Source organism: Gorilla gorilla, chromosome 2, assembly GCF_029281585.2.
Source record: "Gorilla gorilla gorilla isolate KB3781 chromosome 2, NHGRI_mGorGor1-v2.1_pri, whole genome shotgun sequence".
Classification (NCBI taxonomy): Eukaryota; Metazoa; Chordata; class Mammalia; order Primates; family Hominidae; genus Gorilla; species Gorilla gorilla.
In genome coordinates this window covers 66,803,955-66,822,506 of record NC_086017.1, presented here as the reverse complement: position 1 = coordinate 66,822,506, position 18,552 = coordinate 66,803,955, and the positions used below count along the sequence as shown (strand labels likewise).

At 42.5% G+C, this 18,552-nt stretch overlaps 1 protein-coding gene across 6 annotated transcripts in view; it reads left to right on the top strand.

The window, feature by feature from the left end:
- The window catches only part of ARHGEF3 (Rho guanine nucleotide exchange factor 3), a 349,977-nt gene that overhangs the window by 120,760 nt on the left and 210,665 nt on the right, over window positions 1-18,552 (top strand). The window lies entirely within an intron of this gene.

The following is an 18,552-nucleotide window of genomic DNA, read 5'->3' as shown; positions in this document are numbered from 1 at the left end:
GATGAATGAATGGAATGAATGAATACCTTTCTCACATCCATCTGATACCAAATACTTTTCTTGCATCCATCCACATGTTACCTTTAGATTGTGTTTCAAGTTCAGGTCTTTAGTCTTTTTAATACTGTTTTGACTGGTTCTATTCACACTTTAAAATCTTGTATAGATCTCAGTCATTTTCTCCAAGTGTCTTATGAAAAATAAATATAGATCATGGCACTATTTTAGCTCAGGTTACAATATGCTTTTTATTGAGTACAAAGAGAAATGTGTTGACTTCTGAAATAGATGTGCATGTCTTACTGAATGCAAGTCATGCACTTCCTAAGTCATTTATGGTTTTGTGGGTAGGATCTCCATTTCTCAAAGTGTATCCAGTTGTGTGATCATAACCATTAAGTACAAAAGGCTTGTGTGGTCAGATCTATTTGGGACATACTGAGTGTATTAAACTAAATATGCTCACTACTGCAGGGCTTCTCAGAGCCTTTGAAGTGTTGATGTACGTGGAGACTCCATAAGGAGAATTGGTGGAGTTTGTAGCATTTCCCGAAGTCACTGATCATGAAATCCCTTGTTGACCAAGTAGATTGTATGCACTTTGGAATAGCTGACATTAACAGTCAATTTTGAACTATAGAGAAATTAGATCTCTTGTGAGCAAGTTAGCCTTTTTGAAGGCCTTTGTTTTCAGTGCTTTCCCTATCCATCCTCCCTTCAGTATTGCTCCCCTTCTGCTCCAACAATGGTCATTAGCCAAGGCTTGTGGGTACACATGGAGTGACCAACCATCCAAGTTTGCCCAGGGACTGTCCTGGGTTGAGCACTGAAAGTCCTGCACATCATGAAATTCCCTGGAACCAGGCTAACTGGGACAATTGATTACCCCACCTATGGCCACGAGACCTCTTCAACTGTTTTCCCTTGAAAAATGTTCTGTGAATTTTTTAGCACAACTCTGGTTTATAGAACTTGTTACTCAAAGGAACCTGTTAGATACATACTTGGTTTAAGTGACCCTCTGTTTGCCCCATCCTTGCCAAATCTCTCTAACACAACAGTCACATTAATTTGCTGGGCACTGTGGCACACACCTGTAATCTTAGGGACTCAGGAAGATTAGGCAGGAGGATTGCTTGAGCCCAGGCGTCTGAGTCTAATCTGAGTAACACAGCAAGACTCTGTCTCAATAAATAAATAAAATAAAATAAAAGTAATAATTCACTGCAGGAAAACAAACAAACAAGCAAAAAACACCAACCCTGCCCCTGGCTAATTGCAACCAAGTGGGTTTCAGAATTCAATGCAATGTTGACTTCAGGTTCAGCCCTCAAGTTCTTAGCTAGCTCACAAGATTTTCCCAAACAGCAAAAGTTGTCAGTTAGGTGATTAGGCCATTTGTGATATTTATCTTGATCTCCTGTCCTTGCCTTGATTTCTTCTGGGCCCTGAGGCTTATTGGTAAAATTAGACAAACTGACATCAAGATATACCAGAGGGAGACAGTTCAGGGCCTGGCCAAAGGCCAGATTCCTCCTTGGCCAAAACTGATCTGTCTTTGTCTCAGAGTGTAATCCACAGTGACATGGTCGGGGATTGGGGAAGGGAACCCAACCAAGTGGAAACACCCTCACTCCCAGCCAGGACACACTTTGTAATTGTCATTATGGTAATTAAAATTGAAGAACGAGAAGGATGCAGAATGTCAGGATGAAGACATGTGAGGCATCATCTAGCTGACACATCTTCTCTAATGAAATCTGACTCCCAGGTCTGTTAGGCCAGGATGTACATGCTGTTCTAGGGCAGGGTATGCTTTTTGTGAACACTCTGCGTTCTTTGTTTAGAAAGGAAGGTTTCAGAATCTCTATGCTAGCAAATTTTCCACATTTATATATGTGTCGGAGAAAGCCATTGTATTATAAGCATTTGCAATTTCATTCCTCTTTAGCTTGCAAAGAAAAGGGATCCAGGCCGGGTGCAGTGGCTCATGCCTGTAATCCCAGCACTTTGGGAGGCTGAGGCAGGAGAATCACTTGAGCCCAGGAGTTCAAGACCAGCCTGGGCAACAAAGCAGGACCCTGTCTCTGAAAACAGAAACAAACCCCAAAATTAGCTGGGCGTGATGACCTATTCCTGTAGTCCAAGCTACCAGGGAAGCTGAGGTGGGAGGATCACTTGAGCCCAAGAGTTTAAGCCTGCAGGGAGCGATGGTTGCACCTCTGCACTCCAGCTTGGGCAACAAAGAGAGACCTTGTCTCAAGAAAAAAAAAAGAAAAGAAAAGAAAAAAAAGAAAAAGGATCAGTGTTTGTTCACCAACGTCCTAGGCACTTGTGAATTTAAGGGGATGGGGTGGGGGACGAGGTGATGGTGAGAAATGGTTTGGAAAAGGCAAGAGAAGAAGGAACCACATTGCTCTCAAGGAGAGGTACAGTGGGAGAAGCTGGTAGGCAAGATCTGGGTGGCTGCGGAGCAGACTTTTTGGGAGAAGAGAGATTTCAAAATAACTTTAAAGAAAGTCTTGCTGAGTGAGTTGTATTGCACCCCCATCTTTCTCTTCCCTGGAAACATTCCCTGCAGACCTCCATTAGTCCTCAGACATTGGGAGTTGCATTTGTGTTTTTCCTTTTTTTTGCTGGAGTGTTTGGCTGTAGAGAGGCTCCGAAAAGGCTATTGACACTCATATTACACATCCCCTCTCCTTACCAAGTGGTTTAGCCGTTTCCTGGATTGTCATCTTCATTAATTGCAGGGTGCATTCTGCCCTTCAGTTCCCATGCTTGTCTAAGGAGACAGAGGCCCTGGGTGTTAGCAACCCTCCAGGACTTCCCCACCCTCCTGAGCAAGGTGTGGCACTGTGCCCACCACTTACCAGACCCCTAGGTGCTTTAGATGCATTCACCAAGAGAAGCAGAGAGGATGGTTTGGGCTGGAGTGGACATGGAAGGAACAGTAAGAGAAAACCATCACAGAATGGGAGGAATGAGAAGGCTGAGAGAGGAGGAACCCTGGGGGGTGTCTTGCTGTGAGGCAGCTTCTCCATCAGGTACTCGCTGCACATCTGCTCCCATCTGGTTGGGGCAGTGCTGATCTCAGAGTCCAGAATTTCCACCCTTCCTTGTGAAAATATTTGCTGCAGCTCCTCCTGTTGGGGTGGGGTGGAGGCACTGAGGCTCAAGGGAGACACATACCCTAGAGCTGTGAAAGTCTCTGGAACACAGCTCCTGCCATTGCCTGTAAGTTAACTAGGAAATGCTTAACCAGGACCTGCTGTGAGCAAGGCATTGTTTTAGGTGCCAGAACTGAGGTTTTAATTAAATGCGGACCAAATTTCAGAGCCCTTTTTGTCTTGTCTCCTTCTCCAGTGCCTGGTCTTTACTTTTGTCTAGTACATTTGAGAAGATTTTCTAGACTCTGGGGCTTAGAAGTAACTTTGGACATTGTAGCCCCAACCTTTTAATATTTAGACAAAGAAAACGGGACCTTGTATATTAGTCAGGACTCTGGGTTATAAGTGATAGAAACTCAGTTAAAACTAGCTGAAGTATAAAGGGAATTGGTTGCTCATGTGACTGAGGGAAACTGAGGTGGGTAAGCTTCAGGCACAGCTGTTTCCAGGTGTATTCCTTTTCTCAGCTTTGCCACTCTCTTGGTTTGTCTTCTCCTACTGCAGATGGATGTTTCTGAAGGAACAGGGTGACCATAAATGGCCACACATTTCCAGAGGCAAGAGAGATTTGCTTCCAGGATCCACATATGAAATCCCAGTGTAGGACTCTGATTGTCTGGGCTTGGGTCACATAGCTATGCCTCAGCCAATCGCTATGGTCAAGAAGATGGGGTACTATGATTAGACAGGCCTCGGTCACGTGGCTCCCTCCATAGTCAGGCAGCCAGGTGGACAGGGCTCTGTAACTGGTAGCTCCACTGGAGCCACTCGAGGTGGGGAAGGGGCAGCTGCTCAAAGTAAGAGTTTGGTGTTGTTACCAAAAGGGAGTCTGGTTCCTGGACAGCCAGAAAATAATGGAGCCCACTCCTGAGGGTCACTCACAGGGAAGAGATCAGGACTAGAACCTTGTCTTTTGACAAGAGGTCCTGAACCTTCTCCACACTGCCTTGACCCATTCCATTCTCCGTGTATCGAAAGAAGTTGCCAAAACCTCATTGTAGCCAAATGTTTCTTGAAGGTCAGATGGAGAGTTGCTCTGAAATTCACAACTCAGTAAAGTGACAGAGTCTCTAATGCTCACAACACACAAGGCCAGGTCAGTATGTATTGTGGCTTTACCATCTCTACACTGCAAAAGAAGCCAGCAAGCCGTTCACTTCTCTTGCAGCCTCAGTTTGTGCATTTACTTTTGTTGACTGAACGTCAGCCCCAGGCCAGGCTGTGGCAGTCCTGCATGGTAGATAGTATGTATCCCCAGTCCAAAGATGGGGAAACTGAGCCCCACCCCTGCTATTTGCCTAAAGTACAGGTGTAGTAATTGGCAGAATCAGCATTTGAATGCAGGACTTTCTGTTCCCAGGCCATTAGAGTATATTACCTCTTTAAAACAAGGCTGATGACAGATACCTTGTCCCCAAAGGAGGTTAGACGTGAAGAACTTTTTAAAAGACCTTTTTAAACTTTTCATCACCCAGAATCCCTTTATATTAAATATTTTTAAATTATGAAAGTGCAGGCACACCTCAGAGACATTGCTGGTTCAGTTCCAGACCACCACAATGAAGTCAATAGTGCAATAAAGTGAGTTACATGGATGTTTTGGTTTCCCAGTGCATATAAAAGTTATGTTTACACTATACTGTAGTCTAGTAAGTGTGTAATAGCATTATGTCTAAAATATATATATACCTTAATTTAAAAATACTTCAATGCAAAAAATGCTAATGATCATCTGAGACTTCAGCGAGTTGTAATCATTTTGCTAGAGAAGAGTCTTGCCTCAATGATGATGGCTGCTGATGGATCAGGGTGGTGGTTACTGAAGGCTGGGCTGGCTGTGGCAATTTCTTTCTTTTTCTTCTTTCCTTTCTTTTTTTTTTTATACATCAAGTTTTAGGGTACATGTGCACAACGTGCAGGTTAGTTACATATGTATATATGTGCCATGTTGGTGTGCTGCACCCATTAACTTGTCATTTAACATAGGTATATCTCCTAATGCTATCCCTCCCCGCTCCCCCCACTGCACAACAGGCCCTGGTGTGTGATGTTCCCCTTCCTGTGTCCATGTGTTCTCATTGTTCAATTCCCACCTATGAGTGAGAACATGCGGTGTTTGGTTTTTTGTCCTTGCGATAGTTTGCTGAGAATGATGGTTTCCAGCTTCATCCATGTCCCTACAAAGGACATGAACTCATAACTTTTTATGGCTGCATAGTATTCCATGGTGTGTATGTGCTACGTTTTCTTAATCCAGTCTATCATTGTTGGACATTTGGGTTGGTTCCAAGTCTTTGCTATTGTGAATAGTGCTGCAATAAACCTACGTGTGCATGTGTCTTTATAGCAGCATGATTTATAATCCTTTGGGTGTATACCCAGTAACGGGATTGCTGGGTCAAATGGTATTTCTAGTTCTAGATCCCTGAGGAATCGCCACACTGACTTCCACAATGGTTGAACTAGTTTACAGTCCCACCAACAGTGTAAAAGCGTTCCTATTTCTCCACATCCTCTCCAGCACCTGTTGTTTCATGACTTTTTAATGATCACCATTCTAACTGGTGTGAGATGGTATCTCATTGTGGTTTTGATTTGCATTTCTCTGATGGCCAGTGATGATGAGCATTTTTTCATGTGTCTTTTGGCTGCATAAATGTCTTCTTTTGAGAAGTGTCTGTTCATATCTTTTCCCACTTTTTGATGGGGTTGTTTCTTTTTTTCTTGTAAATTTGTTTGAGTTCATTGTAGATTCTGGATATTAGCCTTTTGTCAGATGAGTAGATTGCAAAAATTTTCTGCCATTCCCTAGGTTGCCTATTCACTCTGATGGTAGTTTCTTTTGCTGTGCAGAAGCTCTTTAGTTTAATTAGATCCCATTTGTCAGTTTTGGCTTTTGTTGCCATTGCTTTTGGTGTTTTAGACATGAAGTCCTTGCCGATGCCTGTGTCCTGAATGGTATTGCCTAGGTTTTCTTCTAGGGTTTTTATAGTTTTAGGTCTAACATTTAAGTCTTTAATCCATCTTGAATTAATTTTTGTATAAGGTGTAAGGAAGGGATCCAGTTTCAGCTTTCTACATATGGCTAGCCAGTTTTCCCAGCACCATTTATTAAATAGGGAATTGTTTCCCCATTTCTTGTTTTTGTCAGGTTTGTCAAAGATCAGATGGTTGTAGATATGCGGCATTATTTCTGAGGGCTCTGTTCTGTTCCATTGGTCTATATCTCTGTTTTGGTACCAGTACCATGCTGTTTGGTTACTGTAGCCTTGTAGTATAGTTTGAAGTCAGGTAGCGTGATGCCTCCAGCTTTGTTCTTTTGGCTTAGGATTGACTTGGCAATGCAGGCTCTTTTTTGGTTCCATATGAACTTTAAAGTAGTTTTTTCCAATTCTGTGAAGAAAATCATTGGTAGCTTGATGGGGATGGCATTGAATCTATAAATTACCTTGGGCAGGATGGCCATTTTCATGATAATTGATTATTCCTACTCATGAGCATGGAATGTTCTTCCATTTGTTTGTATCCTCTTTTATTTCACTGAGCAGTGTTTTGTAGTTCTCCTTGAAGAGGTCCTTCACATCCCTTGTAAGTTGGATTCCTAGGTATTTTATTCTCTTTGAAGCAATTATGAATGGGAGTTCACTCATGATTTGGCTCTCTGTTTGTCTATTATTGGTGTATAAGAATGCTTGTGATTTTTGCACATTGATTTTGTATCCTGAGACTTTGCTGAAGTTGCCTATCAGCTTAAGGAGATTTTGGGCTGAGACAGTGGGGTTTTCTAGATATACAATCAGGTCATCTGCAAACAGGGACAATTTGACTTCCTCTTTTCCTAATTGAATACCCTTTATTTCCTTCTCCTGCCTGATTGCCCTGGCCAGAACTTCCAACACTATGTTGAATAGGAGTGGTGAGAGAGGGCATCCCTGTCTTGTGCCAGTTTTCAAAGGGAATGCTTCCAGTTTTTGCCCATTCAGTATGATATTGGCTGTGGGTCTGTCATAGATAGCTCTTATTATTTTGAGATACATCCCATCAATACCTAATTTATTGAGAGTTTTTAGCATGAAGGGCTGTTGAATTTTGTCAAAGGCCTTTTCTGCATCTATTGAGATAATCATATGGTTTTTGTCATTGGTTCTGTTTATATGCTGGATTATGTTTGTTGATTTGCGTATGTTGAACCAGTCTTGCATCCCAGGGATGAAGCCCACTTGATCATGGTGGATAAGCTTTTTGATGTGCTGCTGGATTCAGTTTGCCAGTATTTTATTGAGGATTTTTGCATCGATGTTCATCAGGGATATTGGTCTAAAATTCTCTTTTTTTGTTGTGTCTCTGCCCGGCTTTGGTATCAGGATGATGCTGGCCTCATAAAATGAGTTAGAGAGGATTCCCTCTTTTTCTATTGATTGGAATAGTTTCAGAAGGAATGGTACCAGCTCCTCCTTGTACCTCTGGTAGAATTCGGCTGTGAATCCATCTGGTCCTGGACTTTTTTTGGTTGGTAAGCTGTTAATTATTGCCTCAATTTCAGAGCCTGTTATTGGTCTATTCAGAGATTCAGCTGCTTCCTGGTTTAGTCTTGGGAGGGAGTATGTGTTGAGGAATTTATCCATTTCTTCTAGATTTTCTAGTTTATTTGCGTAAAGGTGTTTATAGTATTCTCTGATGGTAGTTTGTATTTCTGTGGGATCGGTGGTGATATCCCCTTTATCATTTTTTATTGCATCTATTTGATTCTTCTCTCTTTTCTTCTTTATTAGTCTTGCTAGCAGTCTATCAATTTTGTTGATCTTTTCAAAAAACCAGCTCCTGGATTCATTGATTTCTTGAAGGGTTTTTTATGTCTCTATCTCCTTCAGTTCTGCTCTGATCTTAGTTATTTCTTGCTTTCTGCTAGCTTTTAAATGTGTTTGCTCTTGCTTCTCTAGTTTTTTTAATTGTGATGTTAGGGTGTCAATTTTAGATCTTTCCTGCTTTCTCTTGTGGGCATTTAGTGCTATAAGTTTCCCTGTACACACTGCTTTAAATGTGTCCCAGAGATTCTGGTATGTTGTGTATTTGTTCTCATTGGTTTCAAAGAACATCTTAATTTCTGCCTTCATTTCATTATGTACCCAGTAGTCATTCAGGAGCAGGTTGTTCAGTTTCCATGTAGTTGAGCAGTTTTGAGTGAGTTTCTTAATCCTGAATTCTAGTTTGATTGCACTGTGGTCTGAGAGACAGTTTGTTATAATTTCTGTTCTTTTACATTTGCTGAGGAGAGCTTTACTTCCAACTATGTGGTCAATTTTGGAATAAGTGCAGTGTGGTGCTGAGAAGAATGTATATTCTGTTGATTTGGGGTGGAGAGTTCTGTAGATGTCTATTAGGTCCGCTTGGTGCAGAGCTGAGTTCAATTCCTGGATATCCTTGTTAACTTTCTGTCTCGTTGATCTGTCTAATGTTGACAGTGGGGTGTTAAAGTCTCCCATTATTATTGTGTGGGAGTCTAAGTCTCTTTCTAGGTCTCTAAGGACTTGCTTTATGAATCTGGATGCCCCTGTATTGGGTGCATATATATTTAGGATAGTTAGCTCTTCTTGTTGAATTGATCCCTTTACCATTATGTAATGGCCTTCTTTGTCTCTTTTGATCTTTGTTGATTTAAAGTGTGTTTTATCAGAGACTAGGATTGCAACCCCTGCATTTTTTTGTTTTCCATTTGCTTGGTAGATCTTCCTCCATCCCTTTATTTTGAGCCTATATGTGTCTCTGCACGTGAGATGGGTTTCCTGAATACAGCACACTGATGGGTCTTGACTCTTTATCCAATTTGCCAGTCTGTGTCTTTTAATTGGAGCATTTAGCCCATTTACATTTAAGGTTAATATTGTTATGTGTGAATTTGATCTTGTCATCATGATGTTAGCTGATTATTTTGCTTGTTAGTTGATGCAGTTTCTTCCTAGCCTTGATGGTCTTTACAATTTGGCATGTTTTTGCAGTGGCTGGTACCGGTTGTTCCTTTCCATGTTTAGTGCTTCCTTCAGGAGCTCTTTTAGGGCAGGCCTGGTGGTGACACAATCTCTCAGCATTTGCTGGTGTGTTAAGGATTTTATTTCTCCTTCACTTCTGAAGCTTAGTTTGGCTGGATATGAAATTCTGGGTTGAAAATTCTTTTCTTTAAGAATGTTGAATATTGGCCCCCACTCTCTTCTGGCTTGTAGAGTTTCTGAGGAGATATCAGCTGTTAGTCTGATGGGCTTCCCTTTGTGGGTAACCTGACCTTTCTCTCTGGCTGCCCTTAACATTTTTTCCTTCATTTCAACTTTGGTGAATCTGACAATTATGTGTCTTGGAGTTGCTCTTCTCGAGGAGTATCTTTGTGACATTCTCTGTGTTTCCTGAATGTGAATGTTGGCCTGCCTTGCTAGATTGGGGAAGTTCTCCTGGATAATATCCTGCAGAGTGTTTTCCAGCTTGGTTCCATTCTCCCCATCACTTTCAGGTACACCAACCAGACGTAGATTTGGTCTTTTCACATAGTCCCATATTTCTTGGAGGCTTTGTTCATTTCTTTTTATTCTTTTTTCTCTAAACTTCTCTTCTCACTTCATTTCATTCATTTGATATTCCATCACTGATACCCTTTCTTCCAGTTGATCGAATTGGCTGCTGAGGCTAGTGCATTCATCACGTAGTTCTCATGCCTTTGTTTTCAGCTCCATCAGGTCCTTTAAGGACTTCTCTGCATTGGTTATTCTAGTTAGCCATTCGTCTAATTTTTTTTCAAGGTTTTTAACTTCTTTGCCATGGGTTTGAACTTCCTCCTTTAGCTCGGAGTAGTTTGATCTTCTGAAGCCTTCTTCTCTCAACTCGTCAAAGTCATTCTCCGTCCAGCTTTGTTCCATTGCTGGTGAGGAGCTGCATTCCTTTGGAGGAGGAGAGGCACTCTGATTTTTAGAGTTTCCAGATTTTCTGCTCTGTTTTTTCCCCATCTTTGTGGTTTTATCTACCTTTGGTCTTTGATGATGGTGAAGTACAGATGGGGTTTTGGTGTGGATGTCCTTTCTGTTTGTTAGTTTTGCTTCTAACAGTCAGGACCCTCAGCTGCGGGTCTGTTGGAGTTTGCTGGAGGTCCACTCCAGACCCTGTTTGCCTGGGTATCAGCAATGGAGGCTGCAGAACAGCAGATATTGGTGAACAGCAAATGTTGCTGCCTGATCGTTCCTCTGGAAGTTTTGTCTCAGAGGAGTACCCGGCCGTGTGAGGTGTCAGTCTGCCCGTACTGGGGGGTGCCTCCCAGTTAGGCTACTCGGGGGTCAGGGACCCACTTGACGAGGCAGTCTGTCCATTCTCAGATCTCCACCTGCGTGCTGGGAGAACCACTACTCTCTTCAAAGCTGTCAGACAGGGACATTTAAGTCTGCAGAGGATTCTGCTGCCTTTTATTTGGCTATGCCCTGCCCCCAGAGGTGGAGTCTACAGAGACAGGCAGGTGTCCTTGAGCTGTGGTGGGCCCCACCCAGTTCGAGCTTCCTGGCTGCTTTGTTTACCTACTCAAGCATCAGCAATGGCAGGCGCCCCTCCTCCAGCCTTGCTGCTGCCTTGCAGTTTGATCTCAGACTGCTGTGCTAGCAATGAGCGAGTCTCTGTGGGCGTAGGACCCTCCAAGCCAGGCATGGGATATAATCTCCTGGTGTGCCATTTGCTAAGACCATTGGAAAAGCTCAGTATTAGGGTGGGAGTGACCCAATTTTCCAGGTGCCATCTGTCACCCCTTTCTTTTACTAGGAAATGGAATTCCCTGACCCCTTGCACTTCCCGGGTGAGGCAATGCCTCGCCCTGCTTCAGCTCACGCTCGGTGAGCTGCATCCACTGTCCTGCACCCACTTTCCAACACTCCCCAGTGAGATGAACCCAGTACCTCAGTTGGAAATGCAGAAATCACCCATCTTCTGCGTCACTCATGCTGGGAGCTGTAGACTGGAGCTGTTCCTATTCAGCCATCTTGGCTCCACCCCTGGCAATTTCTTAAAATAAGATAACAATGACATTTGCTGCGTTGATTGACTCTTTCCTTTCATGAAAGATTTCCTGTAGAATATGATGCATTTAACCCATAGGAGAACTTCCAAAATTGCAGTCAGTCCTCTCATATCCTGCAGCTTGCTTTATCAATTCAGTTTATGGAATATCCTAAATCCTTTGTTATCATTTCAAGAATGTTCACAGCATCTTTGCCACAAGTAGATTCTATCTCAAGAAACTACTTTTTGGCTGGGCGCAGTGGCTCACATCTGTAATTCCAGCACTTTGGGAGGCTGAGGTGGGTGGATCACTTGAGGTCAGGAGTTCAAGGCCAACCTGGCCAACGTGGTGAAATCCCGTCTCTATTAAAAATACAAAATTAGCTGGACATGGTTGCGCAGGCGCCTGTCGTCCCAGCTACTTGGGAGGCTGAGGCAGGAGAATTGCTTGTACCCGGGAGGCAGAGGTTGCAGTGCCCTGAGATAGCACCACTGCATTCCAGCCTGAGCAAAAAAGTAAGACTTTGTCTCACAAAAAAAAAAAAAAAAAGAAAAGAAACCACTTCCTTTGCTCATCCATAAGAAGCAACTCCTTATCCGTTCAAGCTTTATCATGAGACTGCAGCAATTCAGTCACATTTTCAGGCTCTACTTCTAATTCTAGTTCTCTTGCTATTTTCACCACATCTGCAGTGACTTCCAACATGGAAGTCTTAAACCCCTCAATGTCATCCATGAGGGTTGGAATCAGCTTCTTCCAAAGTCCTGTTAATGTTGGAATTTTGACCTCTGTCCATGAATCGTGAGTGTTCTTAATGGCATCTAGAATGGTGAATCCTTTACAGAAGATTTTCAATTTACTTTGCCCACAGCCACCAGAGGAAACACTGTCTATGGCAGCTATGGCCTTAAGAGATGTTTTTGTTTTGTTTTGTTTTTGTTTTTGTTTTTTGTTTTGAGACGGAATCTCGCTCTGTCATCCATGCTGGAGTGCAGTGGAGTGATCTCGGCTCCCTGCAACCTCCACCTTTCGGGTTCAAGCAATTCTGCCTCAGCCACCCGAGTAGCTGGGATTATAGGCGCCTGCCATCATGCCTGGCTAATTTTAGTATTTTTAGTAGAGATGGGGTTTCACCATGCGGCCAGGCTGGTCTCGAACGTCTGACCTCAAGTGATCCACCTGCCTCAGCCTTCCAAAGAGATTTTTTTTTTTTTGAGTCTGAGTCTCTCTCTGTCGCCCAGGCTGGAGTGCAGTAGCGCGATCCTGGCTCACTGCACCTCCGCCTCCCTGGTTCAAGTGATTCTCCTGCCTCAGCCTCCCGAGTAGCTGGGATTACAGGCACCCACCACCACACCTGGCTAATGTTTGTATTTTTAGTAGAGATGGGGTTTTATCGTGTTGGTCAGGCTAGTCTTGAACTCCTGACCTCAAGTGATTCGCCTGCCTTGTACTCCCAAAGTGCTGGGATTACAGTCGTGAACCACCGTGCCTGACCTAAAGAGATGTATTTTTTAAATAACAAACTTGAAAGTCAAAATCACTCCTCTATCCATGGGCTGCAGAATTGATGTTGAGTGAGCAGGCATGAAAACAGCATTAATCTCCTTGTAGAGCTCTATCGAAGCTCTTGGGTGACCAGATGCATTGTCAGTGAGCAGTAATATTTTAAAAGGAATCTTTTTTTCTGAGCAGTAAGTCTCAAGAGTGGGCTTAAAATATTCAGTAAATCATCCTGCAAACAGATGTGCTGCCATCCAGGCTTTGTTGTTCCCTTTATAGAGCACAGGCAAAGTAGATTTAGCATCATTCTTAAGAGCCCTGGGATTTTCAGAATGGTCAATGAGCATTGGCTTCAACTTAAAGTCACCAACTGCCTTAGCTCCTAATAAGAAAGTCATTCTGTCCTTTGAAGCTTTGAAGCCAAGCATTGACTTCTCTCTAGCTAGGAAAGCTCTAGCTGGCATCTTCTTCCAAGATAAGGCTTTTTCATCTACATTGAAAATCTGTTGTTTAGTGTCACCACCTTTGTCGATTATCATAGCCAGATCTTCTGGATAGCTTGCTGCAGCTTCTACCTCAGGACTTGCTGCTTCATCTTGCACTTTTATGTTATGAAGACAGCTTCTTTCCTTAAACCTCATGAACTAACCAACCTCTGTTAGCTTCAAACTTTTCTTCTGCATCTTCCTCTCACCTTCATAGAACTGAAGAGAGTTAGGGCCTTGCTCTGGATTAGGCTTTGGCTTAGAGGAATGTGGCTGGTTTGATCTTTTATCTACACCACTCAAACTTTCTCCCTATTAGCAATAAGGCTGTTTTGCTTTCTTATCTTTTTATGTGTTCACTGGAGTAGCACTTTCAATTTCCTTCAAGAACTTTTCCTTTGCATTTACAACTTGGCTGTTGGGTACAATAGGCCTAACTTTCAGCCTGCCTCAGCTTTGGACATGCCTTCCTCACTAAGCTTAATCATTTCTAGCTTTTGACTTAAAGTGAGAGATAGGCAACTCTTCCTTTCACTTTAACACTTAGAGACCATTCTAGGGTTATTGAATGGCCTAATTTCAATATTAGTGTGTCTCAGGGAATAGGGAAGCCTGAGGAGAGGGAGAGAGATGGGATGGTTGGTTGATAGAGCAGTCAGAACACACACATTTATTGATTAAGCTCACCATCTTATCTGAGGATGGTTCGTGGCACCCCAAAACAATTACAATAGTAACATCAAAGATGACTCGTCAGAGATCACCATAACAGATATGTAATAATGAAAAAGTTTGAACTATTGAATTTTGAGTGAACAAAATGTGATGCAGAGATGCAAACTGAGCACATACTGTTGGAAAAAATGGCACTGATAGACTTGCTCAATGCAGGTTTACCACAAACCTTCAGTTTGTGGCACCTGCAAAGTGCAATAAAGCAAAGTGCAGTAAAATGAGAGATCCCTATAATAAAAACAATAGCAATAATAATGTATTTCATTTGCTAGCCTTTGGAATGTGCTAGCTACTGCTCCTAGTACTTTGCAAGTAATCACATTCCCCTACAGCACTATTTAGTCAATATTATTATTATCCCCAGTTTTCAAATGGGAAAACTTCTACCAGAATCATCCCCAAAGACCCACAGCAATTAAGTAGTGGATGTAGCTTTTGAACCCAGTCAGTCTGGTTTCAGAGCCTGTGTTCTCAACAATGTGATGATTGTAACAAGTGCAATTGATGCAGAGGCATATAATGTAAAGCATATATTTATAGGATTTAAACCATAACTAAAGAAAAGCACATTAAAACCATAAAAACTAAAGTGATCCCTTCTTACGGGGAAAAAATATATTAATATATACATAGAAAAAAGTCTCGTCACTGATGAACAACAATATGGAGTAGATGAAGTCCCAGAGAACTGTTGTTGTGTTATTTACCTATTTTTTATAAAGTCTGAATTTTTTAAAGAGAGTGTGTATTGCCGTTATAATTAGCAAAACAATACAGTTAGAATAATTAAAAAAGAACTCCTTCCACAATCACAATCTTCCACAAGCAACAGAAGGCTTATATTAAAAGTTTCAGGTCTTAGAACACATCGGGGTGTTTCATTGAACATGTTCTGTGGGCCGGGCATCATGGCTCATGCCTGTAATCCCAGCACTTTGGGAGGCCAAGGCAGGTGGATCACTTGAGATCAGGAGTTTGAGACCAGTCTGGCCAACATGGCAAAACCCTGTCTCTACTAAAAATACAAAAATTAGCGAGATGTGTTGGCACACTCCTGGGACCCCAGCTACTTGGGAGCCTGAGGCAGGAGAATTGCTTGAACCCAGGAGGCGGAGGTTGCAGTGAGCCAAGATCATGCCACTGCACTCCAGCCTATGCGATAGAGCGAGACTCTGCCTCAAAAACAGAACATGTGCTGTGGCTAAGCCTCTGGGGACTGATGAAATCTGGGTACACAGAAGGGGCTGGCACATGCTGTGGTGTGCTCTGCAGTGCTTCAAGATGTTTGCCCCCACCTCCTCTCCCAGTTCTCCCCACCTCTCTGAGAGTCAGTCTAGAGGCTACTTCCATGCGCCCTTGGGGTTAGCAGTTTTATTGGTCAGCCCAGAGTCTGAGTTTGGTGGACAGTGCTTGGCAGCCATAACAAATGCTTAGATGGTGAAAAGGTATATGCTTTGGGGTCAGAATGCCAGATTGGGGGCTTCAGGCACATTTCAGAGCATCAGGTCTCTTATCTGCAAAATAGGTATGGAAAATAATGCCATTTTCTGAAAACCAGAGACTTAGTAATTATGTGTGTAAAGTGACCCGAAGAATGTCTCTCATGTAGGTAAGCGCAGAAAATATTAGCTCCATATAACTAGGGTTCCTTTATTCCTGAGATGACTGTTTTCTAAAGATAAGTATTTAACAGATGCTTTTTTTTTTTTTAATGTGAGCTGCCCCCTCATAAAGGCAAAACCGACCATACCTGGGTTTCCACTTAGTCCTGCTTGTCTCTTTTCCCTTCAGGCAGTAGAGAAGCCAGGCTGTATAGATCCTGACACCTGTGAGGGAAAGCTCACGTCATCTTCAACCTGCTGACACCAAAAATATGCCAGGAACATTGGAGCTCATTCTTAGATTCAAAGCCGTTTCTTTTTCTGGCCATATGTGAGGTCTGTGGGAGTTAACAGTAGGCTTGTGTGCCAGTTGAGCAGATTTGCATTTTTGAGTTTCTAGATGCCTGTTTATTTTATATAGTTATCGTTTTGATTAGTCCTTGCTTAGTCCCTTTTTAGTTCCAGAGTTGTGCAGGGTAAAATATGCTTTTACTTTGGCCTTCTGGGTTAATTACAAAATCCTAGTTGCAAGTGACAGGAATTCAACTCAAATTAGCTTAAGCAAGGAGAGTTTTTAAAGATACAGGGGTATGGGAAGTATTTCGTGGAATGCAGTGGAGGCTCAGAAGTGCCTTGAACCAGGCACTGGAAGCCCGTGAGGATTCTTGACTCCTCTCTGCTTTAGCACTTTTGCTTGGCCAACTGACTTTTTCCATTTCTCAATACAGTTGAAACGCAGCCATCTACAGAGAGACAGCCTTCTCTCTCTCTCAGAGCCAGAATTACTAGGGAGGGATTCTGATTGGTCCAACTTGGATCAAGCGGATACTCTTGGACCAATCAGCAGTGGCCAGGGAGTGGGATTATGCTGTACCACCATGGTGACTCCTATGGTAACCATAGTAACAATGAGGGAGAAGGGGCAGTTTCTAGAAGGAGAAGGAGGCACTGGAGCAGATACAAATAATTCCTGCCTACAAAATTCTTCCCTATCTCTCCTCCTATCATAAAAGGTAATCATCCTGATTCCATTTTTTCCTGTCTGACTCCATGTGGGCAAAACTCCTAACTCCTCTTCTTTCATCTTTGGTTAGAAGCAGTCCATTTAGTTATTGATTTTTTTTCAACCTGGACAATCTCTTCTGGGAGCAAGAACAGCCTGTTTGGCAAGCTATTCAGCAAGACATAAAAATAATAGTCCTCGGGATGAATCAAAATAATAGCAGGTCCTAGAAAATTGTGTTCTTAAGCCATCTCTAGACTGTTGGGAAGTATTGGGGTTCAGTCAGGGGTTTTAAACAGAAGGTGGTCCAAGAATCAGTCTCAGTATTGTTTTGTGGTTAGTCGTATTGATGACTGTTCATTGAAATTTTTATTTTTAATTTTAATCAAATGTAGCCTTTATTACACACACAAAAATGTCATGGTAGTGATCTTGCTACCTCCAACAGAGCCTTATGTATTTGAAAGCATGAGAGGAGATGGTGATGTCGAGAACTGAGGGAACATACCTATTTAGAAAATCCTCCTTTTCTGAAGCCGAAACTTCCCTTTCTTTCCTCCATGTTAGGTTTATTTTCTCTTTCTGCCTGTGTCTGAATCTGGGAATGGGAATTGAAGCCTCTTGCGTGGAGGTTGGTAAAAGTCCTGTTATTGGATTTTCTTCTCTGTCATCAACTTCTTCCTCTTCACAGTGAGTGTGGCCCACTGAATAGACTGGACGAGATTGGATTGTGGCTCGAATACCACCCCCCTTTAAATGCCCAAATCATACTGCCTGTTAAATCAATTGAAAGACACAGCTAGAAGCAAGGGGAAAAAGATGGGATCCATTAACACACTTCACAGAGAGTGCAGGCAGGATGGAAGGACCACACTACCTGAGTCCTGGGCTTCGCAATGTCCATATGTCCTATCTCTCTGTACAGTGTCAACTTTCACCACTGATGATGCAGCTACAAGGACAGGAGTTGAACTTCAAGCAAGAGACTCACAGACAAAGGCGCCCTGGGCCAGTGGCACACACTAGCTTTATCAAAGAGACTCAGGGACAAGTACGCCTGGTCTGTACTGCAGTTTGCCAATTAGCTGGATGAACAGCTGGCTAATTTCTGTTTTATCTCTTGGGCAGAAGACACATGAGGCTAGAATAGGTTATCTTCAACGGGGAGCCGAGCTAAGGCCTCATGTATGTTACGTGCTCATGTGTTATTAGTGCCTCTGTATATTTAGTGCCTTGTAAGTCTCATGCATATTTAGTGTAACCAGATGCCTCATGAATATTAGGTATCTTTTGCTCCTTCCATCCCTTTTTGTCTATGTTAGGTGCACACATTTGACTTACTAACCACTTAATTATAAGTAACATCACTTAAAATATATGCTATTATCGAAGATGAATAAGTCTTACAAACTTATTCTTCCTCCGTAATTGAAATTAGTAGTCTCTAAAAACTAATAATCATTAATCTTGATTGCATGGGGCCCATTTTAAAATGGGCTGCCCTATATAAGTGTGAAGATTAAAATTCTTCTCTTCCTTGATTTTTGGGCCTCCTGCATTTGTCATTCTCCATTCAGGCTCTCTCTGCCATCCAACCCTGGAAATCTCAATGAACACAACTCCAGGACCAGCTTTTTTGTGCATGACTGTTACTGCCAACTCCCACGTGGTGCTGGAAATAAAACCAGCGGTATTAGATGCTGTAGCAGCAGCAAGGACCACCAGCACCTGACCCCTTGGTTAATACACATTCAGGGAAGAGGAGACATTCTGTACAGCAGAATACTGCCACATGATGTGTTTTTGTACCTCAGGGCTGATTCGACCTAACATTTCATTTAGAGAAAAGGGGGAATGAGACTGATTACTTTTTTATGGACAGATGAAAATTTGTGTTAAGTGTAAAGCTCTGACTTCAGGGAAGTCCATTTAATTTATGCAGGTTGAACTAAACCACTTCATTAAAAAGAGGATGGGGAGAAAACTTATGACTCAGCACAAGTTAGATGGGTGACTCTGTCATTTCCTCTGTCTA